We start from the raw sequence: 14,205 nt of genomic DNA on the forward strand, positions 1-14,205 counted from the left end.
GCTACGTAGCCAAGTCAATCACAGTTCAGAGGTACAAGGGAAAATCCAGGAGACAAAGCAAAGGTAGAGAATCCAAGGCAAAACAGAAGGCAGGGAAAAAGAGAACTAAGGGGCAGGAGGAGGCCCAGAGCAAACACTTTTTACAACAGAGCCCAGAGCACTGCCAAGTTCTCTGTTCCATCAGTGAAGGCAGTAAATTGTGCACAGGCAGGTGGTACAGGCTTCTTGTTTGAACAGCAACCAGTACTGACTGTCAGGTAAGAAGAGAAGCTAGCCTGCTTCACAGAGCTCCAGTGGGGTGAGCATGACGGAATGTAAATGGAGTGATTTCATCGATCCATTTTCTAACCACTTCATCCAACTCGTGGTCGAAGATGAGCTTTCGGAAAGCAAGAGGTGCCAGGCGGGGTACACCCTAGATGGGACGCCAAACCATCTCCGGGCACAAATAAACACACACCAGAGTTTGTACTGTAGGAGGAAACCAGAGGATCTGGACGAAACCCATGCAAACATGGGGTGAGACTCCTGGCACCCCAGCAATTGTTCCCAGGGCTCCAGTGCTTGGAGACCGCAATGCTAACCATTTTGCCACCCTGCCTGCCACATGATGGAATAAATACTTTCAAATTGAACATTTGAATAGACTGGCAACTTGAATATCCATTCACCTGCTCTGTAAACAAAAGCCCCCTGATGCCCTTCAGTTATTTCCTTAGATAAACAGATATACTGTAGCTGGCAGCTTCCAGGAATTGTACACTCACTCTAAAATCCATCTCCCAGATCTCTGTTTTTTCAAAATGTTAATTTATTCATCATTTTATATCACTCTTTATCATCACCCGCCGGTAATCTGTTGTGTAAAACTGTCATTGATAGATTGTGTTGCTGTGGGGATTAAATATTTTAGTATTAATACGTTTTTCACAAGGAATGTGGTCTTTTATGAAAACAATGATAATGATCTATTAAAGACCTGAGTGTATGAATAGCAGAGGCAGTCTTCAGAGTCCTCCAGAGTTTATCTTTTAATTACACTCTGTTTAATGTTTAGTTATTACTCTCGAAATACCATAGTTCTAGTTTTATTTTTTTCTCTGCAGAGATATGATGCAAACAATAACATGGAGATACTCATTCTGAATTCTATCTATTTTATCACAGCATGAGATGTCAGGCAAGTTTCTTGGGACATTTTCTTGTATTGCAACACCAGCTTATTGTAGGTAGCAAATTCCACAAACCACTACATAAAAACCAGATCTTCAGAGCAACAAGTGAAAGGTGTTGAGAGACTATGATTGATTTATTGTCAAGATATGGAGATTTTCAGGACCATCTAATGGGTTGGTAACTCTGGGGATTATCTAGAAAAGGACCAAAAACTTGAGCAAGTCATTTATCATCTAAATTTGAAGAAGTTATTTTAAGGAACAGCTGTTCCTTCAAGGTTGGATGTCCTTATATGATCCATACTAAAACGTGACATTTTAGGCATAATGATGAATATCCTGACTCTTGCATTTATACTAAATAAAAGAATAATCCATAAAAGTAGCAGTATTAATTAAAGATTTAAACCTTTTCAGTACAGAAGATACGTTTGAAATATTCATTTAAGATGGCACACATAAAGCTAAACCTAGTCTTATTTTAATGGCATACACCTACTCTAATAAACCCCAAACAACAGAGCTATACTGTAAATACTTATTGGAGCTACTGTAGATTGTACACACTGTAACACATAAAGATACACCCACTCCCTGATTCTGCAAAGGTTCAGCTTTCCAATTTGTATGCAACTCGAGTTTAACATACACAAGTCAGAAGCAATCTTTCTTAGAAGTTCTGTGAACACATACATGTACTGTACATGAACTACCATCTATCCATTTTGTAACCGGTGTATCCAATACAGGCCGATGGGGGAGCCAGAGACTGCCCCAGCAAGCAATGGCTACAATCAGGATTACCGTGGACAGGACACCAGCCCCTTGCAGCGCAGACAGACAGAAACACAGACACGCACACACTCACACCAGGGCCAACTCACCCAGAAGCCAATTAACCCACCAGTAAGTCTTTGGATGGCTGGAGGAAACGAGCACCAAGAGCAAACCCACAAAGACACAGGGAGAACATACAAACTCCACGCTGACCGGACCCCGGGTCTGGAACTGAACCCAATTCCTCGGCTGGGAGGCTGCACTGCAAACCAGTTTGCCACCATGCTGCCCGTTATATTAATTACCATTCATTATAATAAACCAGTTGATTAATACAAAGAGTTTAAAAACCCTGTCATAAGAAATAGTTAAACTGTACATATAGCATAAATCACCAGAAATAAGAATAAAATAAACAGGAAATACTAAATGAAACTTTGGAGAAAGAGACAATACACCAAGGATACCACACATGAGTGAGAACAAAGCTGAGCATAAAGAGGCCAGCTGGGTGCAGGTGGTCTGCGCTACTCTTACGCCACACTATTCATGTCTGCAGTCATGAACGCACTGCACTACGCACTCTTTACAGACAGTATCAAACTCCAGACTTTCCCTAGCTCAAGAATTTTATTGATGGGAGGACTTTCTTGTAGGTGAAGCTGAATTTAGGTATGTCAAATCTTTCATAGCCCAAGGAGGGCACTCCACTAATATTTGTTCATTTACCGTTTCCTTAAAGAAAAAAATGCATTTCAAAGTGATCAGTCTTGTTCTGTTTCCTGTTACAGTGGCTCAAATGCCTGTTTGCATTTCTGAAATGTGGCAGATTTGGGATGGAAAAAGTAGAGGCTCTTGAAAATGAACATTCCTTACAAGAAAAAATGTTCTCATAAACAGACTCTGAAGTAGGCTTGTTGAGGTACTAAGATCAAAAAGATACTTTTCTCCAGAAAAAGCTAATTAAGTATCTACTTTTTTACATTGTTCTATAAATTCAGTAAAGGATTCAACACTATTTAAAGGAGATATTAAAACAACAACAAGAAATAAAACAAAATTTAAAAGTTAACAAAAGACAAAACGAGAAATTATCATTTGACCTTACAATCTCCTTCCATGAAGAATATTTAATTACTTTTTTTGTTAATCTCCCCAGGGGGTTTGCTTGAGCTGCTCTGAATTATAGAACAATCTGCAGTCAACCCCTGCAAAGGCTGAAACATTATTTGGCTTGACTGCATCTGCGTATTATTTATTTGCTGTAGAGCCGTGCACTTCAAACTAAGCTATTTATAGAACACTACGTGATTGCAATTTTGTCTTTATTAAAGCCCTCTCAAAACAAATGCAATGATCGGCTCAAGAATCAAGATTATTTTTATTTATTTTCTGATAGAAAAACTCTTCCATTAGTCAGGCAAGACAGTGTTAATACCCATTGACAGTATAACTGCAGATTTAACACCCATCCATCCAAAAGGATGACAAAAGTGAATCTAGTAATTATACACTGATAAGCCGTAAGTATAGTGCAAGTAAGGTTATAGAAGTGATCATTAGAGCTGAACTACAGCTTCATGTTTATATTTTAGAGGAAAATTAACATGGTTTAAGAAAAGGTACAGTAGGCCTTCCCTAACCAATTTAGACAAGAAGCAGGACGTTTTGAACAGGAAACTGCAGTGAAAGACAAAAAATGAGCATATGATGTTGTAAAGGAACAAGTAATAGATTTATTCCACGCTGAAAAGAGAAGAAAGGAAACACAACGTTTTGGTCGTGGAGCCTTCTTCAGGTATGAGGAAGATGAGAACAAAATCTGGGAGAGAGGAGGGGCGGGAGGAATTGTGGCAATTTTAACTCAACTTGCAAACATCTGACACTTAATGAACTCTGCATCTGTCATGAACTTAGTTATTTGTTATCCCAAGGAAGAATACTACTCAGGCAATAAACAAACCTCTTTTAATCTCTATTTAAAATGTCACATTATGTATCATACCCAATGAGCTATTGATGTAAAACTTTGACTGTTATGTTTACGCATCACTATTGGAATCAGAAAATAAGATGACTCAGAGATTATGTCAGTCCAGCTTTCTCAACATATGCTGCTGCTTTCTTCATTGCTTAAGTATCTGTATTTCATCATGCTATTTTCACAATTCACATATTTTTACGCTTGAAGACAATTAACCCACTGCCAATCAATCTCTAGCCATCAGCCTAGAGTATGTGCATTATACATACTCTGCCGTGGCAGAATTCTGGCCATCACAGAGGACAGTCACCACCCAGGGCATGAGCTCTTCACCGCACTGCCCTCAGGCAAGAGATATAAGAGCATACGGACACTTACCACTAGATTCTTCAATAGCTTCTCTCCACAAGCAGTGAGACTGGCGAACACATTTAGCCATCCCCCTCGGACCACACCTACACCATCACCATCTACCTCATTGTAATTTATTAATTGTACGTCTCCAGTCATTGTTTACACGTCTGTATTGTTTACATTCAAACTGTCTGCATGTTTACTTGCACATTGTCTATTGTTTGTTTGTACATTGTCTTGATGCACTGTTTGCACTTTGTTTTGTTTTTTACACTTGTTTTATAATCGAGAGACTTTCTGTAAGTAAGAATTCCATTGTACCAGTACCGGTTACATATGGCAATAAAGTTCAAGTTCAAGTTCAAGTTCAAGTTATACCTTATTATTCACAGGAACGTCTATACAAATTTTCCTTTCATTTATTGTTTAAGTGTTCAAAATGGCATTTATTGGATTTATGATTATGGTCAGGAATGGAATAATCAAATATTTCTGGATGCAAAATAGTCCTAAAAATGACTACAGGAACCTCAGAATGGAAAATTCCAGGGATGGTGCTACATTGGACATTGACATCCATCTGTTTCCCCATCTTGCAACTACAATCCCAGCAATATAGTTTGGTTAAGGAAACTATGGGCCTTAAGAGTTGAATGGTCTTCAGAATTTGGTCTTAAGTGATCTCTTAATTGCTTTATTTAAAAAATCAGCACTTATCAGTGTTAAATTGTCTTAGATCTTTAGAAAGTAATGATTTAATGGCCTCCAATAAAGCTTGCAGGATATGGGCTCTCCTGAAACAGTTTTCACAATGCCCGTTTTAAAGGCTCACTAGACAAGAACACCGCTGGAACAAAAACTAGAAGATTTAGTGGGATGCCACTTTCTGGCAAATTGACCTTGGTGTGAGTGTGTGTTTGTCCTGTAATGGGTGTGAGATCAAGGCAGAAAGTACATCAATATACAGTATAGTTTGAGCTTGGACATGAGATTCAGAGGTGAATGTCCAGTTCATTAAACAAAATTATTTTGTTTCTATTTAGTTTTCTCTCCATTGCAGCAGGAATGATAGAAGGATTCTATTATTGTGTGATGTCTTTGAGCCAACGATCTGAATGGCTGTTGCTTTCCTCTCTGGCTAGTGGCGTTTCCCAAGTGAGACTACAAAAATCAATGCAGCCTTCTCCTCCCATCAGCCTCCATTGATTAATTGTCCCGAAAGAAACTTGGCTGCTCTTCAATTATCACCTCTCCTGTCCTGTCCAAGGAATCAGGCAATTTGTCTTCTGGTTAGGAAGCAGTGCCATTTCAGTTTACTTCTTCGAAGGAAGGGAATATTAATCCTGTTCTTCAGTGAGATCCTTTCAAGGATGTTAAGGAAGGAACAAGTGGAAACATATCCTTCTCTTTGCATGAAAAATGGCAGGAAGAACAGAGGCATTGGCTGACTGCTATTCTGACTCTCTGGTTGTCATGGATTTTCAGTGGAAAGGTGTATGCCCAAGGACACTGATGATTAGTTAAACCATGGTCACAGCAGGAGACTGCTAAAGGCTTGTTTTAATGACACTCTGCTGAAAGTCAAACATTTTGCATGTTCTTTGAAAACCAGTACGTAACCAATTGAAAAAATGCATTTAGGAAGCTTAAGATGCATGTTACGCTTATGCTGAAGGAGAAGAGAAATCAGGTATGAAAAACACTGATGCATATTGAACTTTGCTGTAGGCTAACAATATATAATTTCACTGAAGACATGGCAAAGGTCATGCAGAATGACATTCCAGTTCTTGTGAAATACCAAAGAGGAGAGTCAAATGAAAGAGGGAATTAGCAAACCAAAGTCTTTTAGTTCCATCTCATCTGATATAATCTCCTTATTTCCTTCCTGAGGTGCTTCAGATTATGGGTTTGGAATTTAAAAGCCTGTACAACTCCTACCTACAAGCCAGACTCTCCATCTCTAAACATTAGCTAAAGAAGATCCATCATTTAGTAGCTGATGCAGTGTGCATTTAAAATCCAGACTTGCAGGCCTCTAAGCTTAGCCTTTTTTATTCTCCAAGGCCTCCTACTTGAAAGATCTTTCCCTTTATCCTTTTCTAAATCCACCTTAATTGAGCATTTTAATTAAGTAACAATTGATCTGGGTCTTTGGAATGTAAAACGCCAGCCTTCAGCATGATTTGCAGCTTACTGAAACAGACAACACATTGAGCCAGTAGCCCAATGGGGTGCTGAGCTGGATTTTTGTGGAAATTATTCTTGCCTTTTTATTTTTTCCTCTTTCTCCCTGCTGAACGTATTCAAGATAAAGATCATAGAGTTTCCCTCAGTGGGGTTTGACAGTTCACTTCTGATACTCCACATCACAGGCTAAAAAATTTAAGTTATACAGTGACCTAGTTTTTGAACAAACTAAAGTTGTGCTTAATGAGAGGGTAATGATTCACATGTCATAGCTTGGATGCTAAATGTGTTAACAAAGAAAATTACCCTGGCTCTGGTCTATATGTTTATCTGAGATAGTCATAGCACCATATACACACTGCATACTTAGAAATCTTAAAATAATTTCCATATTCCAGCTGACTTTTTAAATCATCTTATTCATATGTATAAGGGATCTAGCAAGCATTTGTAAACCAGCATCCAAATATTTATCTCATTGTGCATACAATATTAAGCAAATAATAAGTGATTCAAAGAAATCATTGTTCTTTGGATCAGAGCTCCAGTCACTGCAAACGTTATCCAAATGAAAGTGCATATTTGCGCATCAACAATTATTAAACAAAAGCTTTTTACACAAGTATACAATATTGTTCATGCTCTGTACTATGATACACATTTCTAAAGAATTCTCTCCCTTATTCTCTTTAGCATAAGGGGCTGAAACAAATAAGACATTTATTGATTCTAGGATTGTATTTTTTGTATATACAGTATATATACACACACAGAAAAGGAAGAGGGAAACAGGGTGAGAGATTTGCAAAATGTACCTACAGCAGCAGGCGCTATTTGTAGCACCATTTTAGGTGCAGGTGTTTCAGTCTTTGTTCACCCATCGTTAAAATGATTGAAGAAAGCCGATAAGTCTATTTACCCTAGCTCTGCAAATGAATATTAAATTCATACAATTTTATCACAGGAAAAGCCATATTAGTAATATATATATCCATAACAAGTTGCAGACCTCACCTCCTGCAGACAGGTAAACATGATCTATCCTTCTTTTACAGGTGTGAGTTTCTCTCATTTCAATGCCATGAAAGCTGCCAGTGTAACTGAACCTAAAATGAGACCTACTCCTTTTGTTCTGGACCCTAGATGTTGCATCACACAACCAGAAAACTAGCATGGAAAATGCTTATTTTACAGTGATTTTGGAGAATACAGATCAGAAAGTCAAAAACTTAAGTTTTAAGTGTGCAGACTGAACTCTTTCTTCTACTTAGTGCTAGACAACTAAGCTGCTTAAGGCTATAACCAATCCAATGCTGTAACAGTCCAGTTTGTAATCCTAAAGTTCACAGCCCAGTGCACACAGATTTGCTCAGTTCCTTGTACAGCTTGTTCAGCGGTTTCTTGATCTGTTCTTTCATCCACTAATGCAGTTTGTCTCAGTGTTTCCCAATGGCAGATGCATAGAACTGAAAGCCTCTGCACCGTGGTTTTCAAATTGTCACCTGGCCATTTGTCTTTATCTGACTAGTCATATGACAAAGGTAAACAGGTAATTCCTCACTGATGTCTGGAGAATGCAACTGAGGCAAGAACCTCTCTTTTACAGCCCCTACCCAAAGTTTACTGGTCTGTCTCTGTATGTTATTGGATGGTACTTGTAGGCTTATAAAGGCTTGATCTTCCATTATTAGACCTGTGTTTTAAAAACCAGGAGCTCCAAGACAGAGACAACACACTGAAAACAGCCCTTGTTAAGTTAACGATTAGTTAGTGTCTGATTCTGGGTCCCTTAATAGCGGTTTTCTTCAAGTTCTAAGTGTAGCTTTTCATACTGAATAACTGCATCCCTCTGGATACCCTGGAAAATGATCTAGGGATCCCTTTGTTGGTTTAGCTCCTAACTGATTACCAGGGGTCAATCTGTAACTACTGGGTGTTTTAATTGTAATGCCACCCACTTTCTCAGAATGTTCCACAGGGTTCTGTGCAGGAACTTTACTTTGTACTGTATAAATCTTGTCTTCTGATGACATCACTCAGGACCGTGGTCAATTGTACGATTATACTAATGGGGACCCTCACATGGTCTTCTCCACAGGCCAAAACATAAACCGAAGCAAGTGATTAAAAAAATGCTTTTACCTGTTACCAGGAGATCCATGCACTTACAGGATGCAGTCCTCAACGGGGGAGGTTAAAGGAAATAAATAAACTGTTTTAACACAAAATCATAAAACAAAAAACTTAAGATATTTCTTTTTATTCTGGTTTCTAAGACTGCAGCAAACATTTCACTCACCTGGACTTTAGGCCAAAACCACACACAAGGTCTGGCCCAAAGATATAGTCTGGGAAGCAGGAACCACAGTGCTTTCATACTGCCCTCTTCTGGCCTGGAGGGGGGTGGTCTTGCCATTTAGTTAAATACACTGGTGTAAAACCTTTATCCATAAATAAAAATATTTGCTTAATCGAACCTTTCAAGAAAATATAAGACACACAAAAACATTATATACTGTATGCATTCTTGGTGAGGAAAGTGATTAGTCAATTGCAATTTCATTGTTGGCTGCAAATGTATGCAAAAGTTTCCCTTTCATAGTGCTGACAAGGGGGAGTAGCTATCAAAATAAAAGGCCAACTCCTAAACCATTTAGAAGTAGTAAACTCTTTCTTGTCCTTCCAGCAAGGGAAGGAAAATTGAAACCTGTACCTTACTGTACGCCAGAGGTATTTTTGCAGAGGGCCCAAGCATACTACAAATAAAAAACAGGCCCCACGACTCTGATAACACCCAAATTAGTTCGTTGACCAAAACAGGTACTGTAAAGATCTGGACACACTGTAAGAAGACTGGAGTACTGGTCATAGGCACCCAGCATCAGTCTTGCAAAGTTTGTGACTTTAGTGGTGTTGACAGTGCTGAAGCGACATGTCTGATGGAAGCAGAAAAAGTGTTGTTACTTTTTACCCTTTTTTATGATTAAAGTACTAGATTGGAACACCACAGGGGTGCCTGTCTTCCATGGGCATAACATTATTCAAAGTACCCCTGATGAAGGATTTGCTGGAGAAATATTGATACATGCCTTTTTTTGTCAAGATGAAAAGAGTGTAATCCCTTACTTACCAGGATCTCTTCCACAGTGCCCAATAAGAAAGTCCAGAATTCAATAAATAATTCTATATAACAGCACTATATGTTTAATATATATAATATATATTGGAATATAATCCAACTCTTAATCTTGTGATTCATACCTTCTTGTGCTGAAGCCCAGGCTTCCCACAGATAGTGATAGTGCCTTCTTACTGTATATTCAGCTTTCATGTACTTCTAAACGCACTGACCAGACACATTATAGACTTGGCATCTGTTGGCAATGTCAAAGCTGTCTTTTCACCACAGCTTTAAATGTTTCAGTGAATCAATTTGCTTGACAGCCTCCCACTTTCGTTCCGCTTCTGTTGTGCATCGTATGTGTGCTATTGTACTGCACCTTGAAATTCTTTAAAAGAGCTCTCATAAATAAAATTGTATTATTATAGAATACAATATTCAGTGGGACCATGTTCTTAAAAGGTGAGAGACTGAAGAGCAATTTTACAAGAACTTTTACAAGGTCATTTTAAAGCAGGAGAAAACCGAGAAGCAACCCTTTTATGTATTTTATGCACTGCTGAAAGATGAGGAATGATTGAATTTGCTAAGATATATTGCAACTGTAGCCAAGTCTGTCTTTTTCAGTACTGACTGGCTTGAGATTTCCATATACTTCCTGCAGAATGGAGAATGATTCAGTCTAGGTCCCCAGAGTTACACTGACAGCACATTTCATGACAGACACCCAGGACACTCTGCTACAATTATCACTCATACTTCATGTGTTCAATTTCTAAACACTTTGGAGTCCACATTACCGCTATAACTGTGGAGTGTTATTATGTTTCCCAAGACATGCTATTAAGAACTCTGGGATATCATTATAAATGGCGGCATGCTGTCAAATTTTGTATCATTCATTTTATGCTTTCTTGTATGGCTTGGTGGCTAGGATGACATTGAAATTCAAATAATTCATTTGAGAGAGACCTCAGCAAATAAAGTAAGTCTATCCTATTGCCTCAAGGTCCAATTAAAACTGATGTGGCCCTATTTAAACCAAATAACAATGCCCTTATCTACATCATGCTTTGGAATATACAGTACAAAGAACAAACATATTTTTTAGGTTTACTTTATTTTTCATTATTTTTCCCTGCTCACATGTAAATATAATAAATGGTATATAAATGGTATATTTTGCATAGCTAAAGGACAGATGTATTTCTGAATCTTTTATATCTGTGTTTATTGGTACAATTATTCCATAAAGTTGTCTGAATTCGTTCACATTAACAGGCCTGGTTGAGCAGGAATAGGGTTAGGAATTAGGAGCTGGCCACCACAATACAAAAGCTAATCTTCTTGTAATCAAGGGGGACAGTGTTTTAAGAGTGTAAAAATTCTCAGCCTGAGGTTTCAATTGATCACTGATAGTGTACATACTGTAGGGATGTTAAAGCCTGGCTAAATTAAGTTTTTGTGTTGTAAAATAAGTGTAAATAGTTTGATATCATTTGGGATGAAGGGAGCTATATAAAGGCAAGGAAATATTATTAAGTAAATCTATCAAGGAATTTCAATTACCATTCTACATTGAAACACTTGATGGTTTCTGGCCAGAAAACATCTCCATGTGCAAGCTAGAGGAACAAGGCCTGATCCAGAGAAACAATCTGTTTAACTCTAGCATGCTTTGCATCACTGGCCAGTTGCTGCTGTGGTTCGGATGCTCAAGTGAATGATCAGCCTCAACTGTTCTCCATTAGTCAACGGTTTGTCATGTACTGTAGCTAGAGGCAAGAAGAAAGGAGAGGGCAGGGACATGGCGTCTCAAATCGCTCCATGTGAGTAGTGTACTTGACAGTTGTGCTTAAAACAAATAGGGAGGTCTACCATATACCTTCCCTATTTCAAGATTCCTTTTAAATCCTCAGTTCTCTCACTTCCATCACTTCCTGTAACCACTCCTGCTTCCACAGGCTTTAACCTGCCGAGAGGAGAAATCATCTTCAAGACCAGTTGAAGAAGAGAAGAGTGACCAATCACTTAGTCAAGCAGTTCTAATGAAGTGGTTAGCCAGTGTGCTGCTACACAATATTGCCTGGTATTCTGGAAGCCATTTGTTTAGGAAAGAGTTCAACAACAGGGCGATGGACATACTCTTGGGAACAGTGTTTACAGATGGAGGTAATTACCAGCACAGAAGCAATGTGGCAGAAGATAAAATACCTTGCTGTCCGGGGGAGTTAATCTTTCAGGCTTAGCTTGTGCCTGAAAGTGAAGCACCAACTATAAAGAGAAAAAAAAACACCTAATATACTGTGAGCTCATGCTGACAAACAGTCCAGGATTGTGTGGAAAATACAGAATAAACTACAGACCTGCATGAAAAACCAATTACATCTGAGAATTGTCTCAAAATCATTAAAATGCTTAATCAGGTAAATCATGTCATGCTGGGAGTGAAAAAAATGTAAGCACAGAGTGTGAGACTATGGCAATGCTATTAGATAATTATAACCTTATTCTGTAGACGCACACTTATTAACAATAAACCCCTCCACTTGTGTCTTTAAATGAGCTGGATTTGTAGTTTATATAATGATAGTGTTCATATTATATAGGACCTTTCATGTGCAACACCTGAAAATACCAGATAAAACACAATGCAATTGAGCTCAGTATAACAAAAGTGACACATACTGTGCAACAATAAAAAACAGGATAACAACAAACATTAACAGGTCAGTTAATAAAAACCACCATACAAAAGCAGGTGTTCAGCTTACAGTGGAAGGTGCTCACAGTCTCACTGTCTCTTATCTTTGAAGGGCAGTTCCATAGTACAGGTGCTAAAGAGATGTAAAGATATGCTTATCAGTCTTAAATATTAGAAGGAAGATTTGAAATCTTTCAGTGAACTCCACTGCGGCAGCAGTATTACCACCTTGATTTTATCAGGATAGCCTATCAAGGCTGGACTTAAACAGGCCCGGAAGGTAAGTGCTGTACAGTAGGTGTTAGTGGCGTAGTTGCAGCAGTAGATCTTGCTCTGCCTTCTGGACCCACTTTAAACAAATGCCTCAGAGTGACTGTGCTGCAGGGGGCACTGTTCTCAGATGAAACACTAAACCAAGGCAGTGCAGTCAATAAAGATCCCATGGCCCTGATCAGAAGAGTTGGGGTGTTAACCCTGGTGTCCTGGAAAAATTACACTGTGGGCGTAGAAAAGCTGGCCTCCTTAAAACTCCAGGCTAAAAGAAGGTGAACAAGTGAAATAGAGTGTAAAGAATTTACCAGTGGGCCAGACCTTATTGAAAGACTGGAAACTAATTTGCAACGTTTGCAAAAAGAGAGATAGAGACAAACAGCTGGTTCCACACTCCACACAGAGTTGAACTTGCATAAAGGCAGCAGGAAAAGCCTGGGAGGTTTCTGCAGGCACTAACGCCCTCACTCATCATGGAGAGGGAGGCAAGCAGTATGCCCAGAGCACAATGGAACGACAAAGGAAAACTTGCAATAGGCTGAGACACCTCAGTCACATTAGGAAGAGAAGTCCATCGCCAGTCTATCGCACGAAACATACTACACAGGACGCCAGTCCATCGCAGGAAACACCCTACACAGGACGCCAGTCCATCGCAGGGCACACACTCACACCAGGGCCAATTTTCCCAGAGGGAGTTAACCTAGCAGTATATTTTTGGAATGTGGGAGGAAACTGGAGCACCTGGATGAAACCCACACAAACACAGGGAGAACATATAAACGCCACTCAGATAGCACACCAGCTCCGGAATCGAACCCAGGGCTCCAGCCCTGTAAGGCATCACTGCTAACAGCTATACCACCGTGCTGCCTTAATTAGCCTAAAGTCATAATTAAATATTGGTATAAAACAGATCTCTTGTTTGTTTGACAATTCATTATTTGTACATGCTGTTTCTCATGTTGTTCTCTTTCATGTTCTGAACAACACAATGATAAACATTTCTCAGCTGAAAACAAAAATATTAAATTAAATCAAATGGAAGATGACAGCTGACATAGTTAGCAACCAGCAAAACTTAATTACCAACCTAATTTTGCTTTGGAGCTGCAATGATTCCCTATAGAGCATCCACTTGTCTTCCACTTACTTGGAAGAGGCTGTTCCTCGAGATGAGCCCATTAGTCTAAATCAGCACAGGTCATTTGCTCATGCAAGAGTACTCTGTGAGCACGATGAAAAAAGCATGTTTGGGCGAGTGATCTTTTGGCCCCAATGGCTACTTCTGTACTGTGCAAACCTGTCAACTGCATGCAACCCAGATGGCAGAACACTATGGGTCAGTCGTTAACAGACAGCCTAATTAATGCAATAATCTATTCCATGGCTGGCGTTTAAAAGCATCACAAGTTAACTCACCTTTCTGACCCCCTCTCTCCCTGCCCAGCACCCCCACTTCACACGGCGTGAATACGGCATGTGAATCAGTAATGACAGGGTGACAGGTGCATTCCACAGTGAACAGCTGTTCCATTCTCAGCCACTAATCAATCCCAAACTTGCACTGCTGGAGGGCTTAATTTGTTGGTGCTGGCAGACCTGAAACTTTTAGTAGAGACGACATCTT

General features: G+C 39.2%; 1 long non-coding RNA gene across 1 annotated transcript in view; it reads right to left on the reverse strand.

Moving 5' to 3' along the window:
• LOC138225150 (uncharacterized) overlaps positions 1-8,736 on the reverse strand; it is a 39,985-nt gene extending 31,249 nt beyond the window's left edge. Inside the window, exon 1 of the long non-coding RNA XR_011183731.1 lies at positions 8,623-8,736. This is a non-coding gene — a long non-coding RNA (uncharacterized lncRNA). The remainder of the gene's footprint in view (positions 1-8,622) is intronic.
• Positions 8,737-14,205: the final 5,469 nt, after the last annotated feature.

Source organism: Lepisosteus oculatus, chromosome 26 (assembly GCF_040954835.1).
Source record: "Lepisosteus oculatus isolate fLepOcu1 chromosome 26, fLepOcu1.hap2, whole genome shotgun sequence".
In the NCBI taxonomy this organism is placed as follows: Eukaryota; Metazoa; Chordata; class Actinopteri; order Semionotiformes; family Lepisosteidae; genus Lepisosteus; species Lepisosteus oculatus.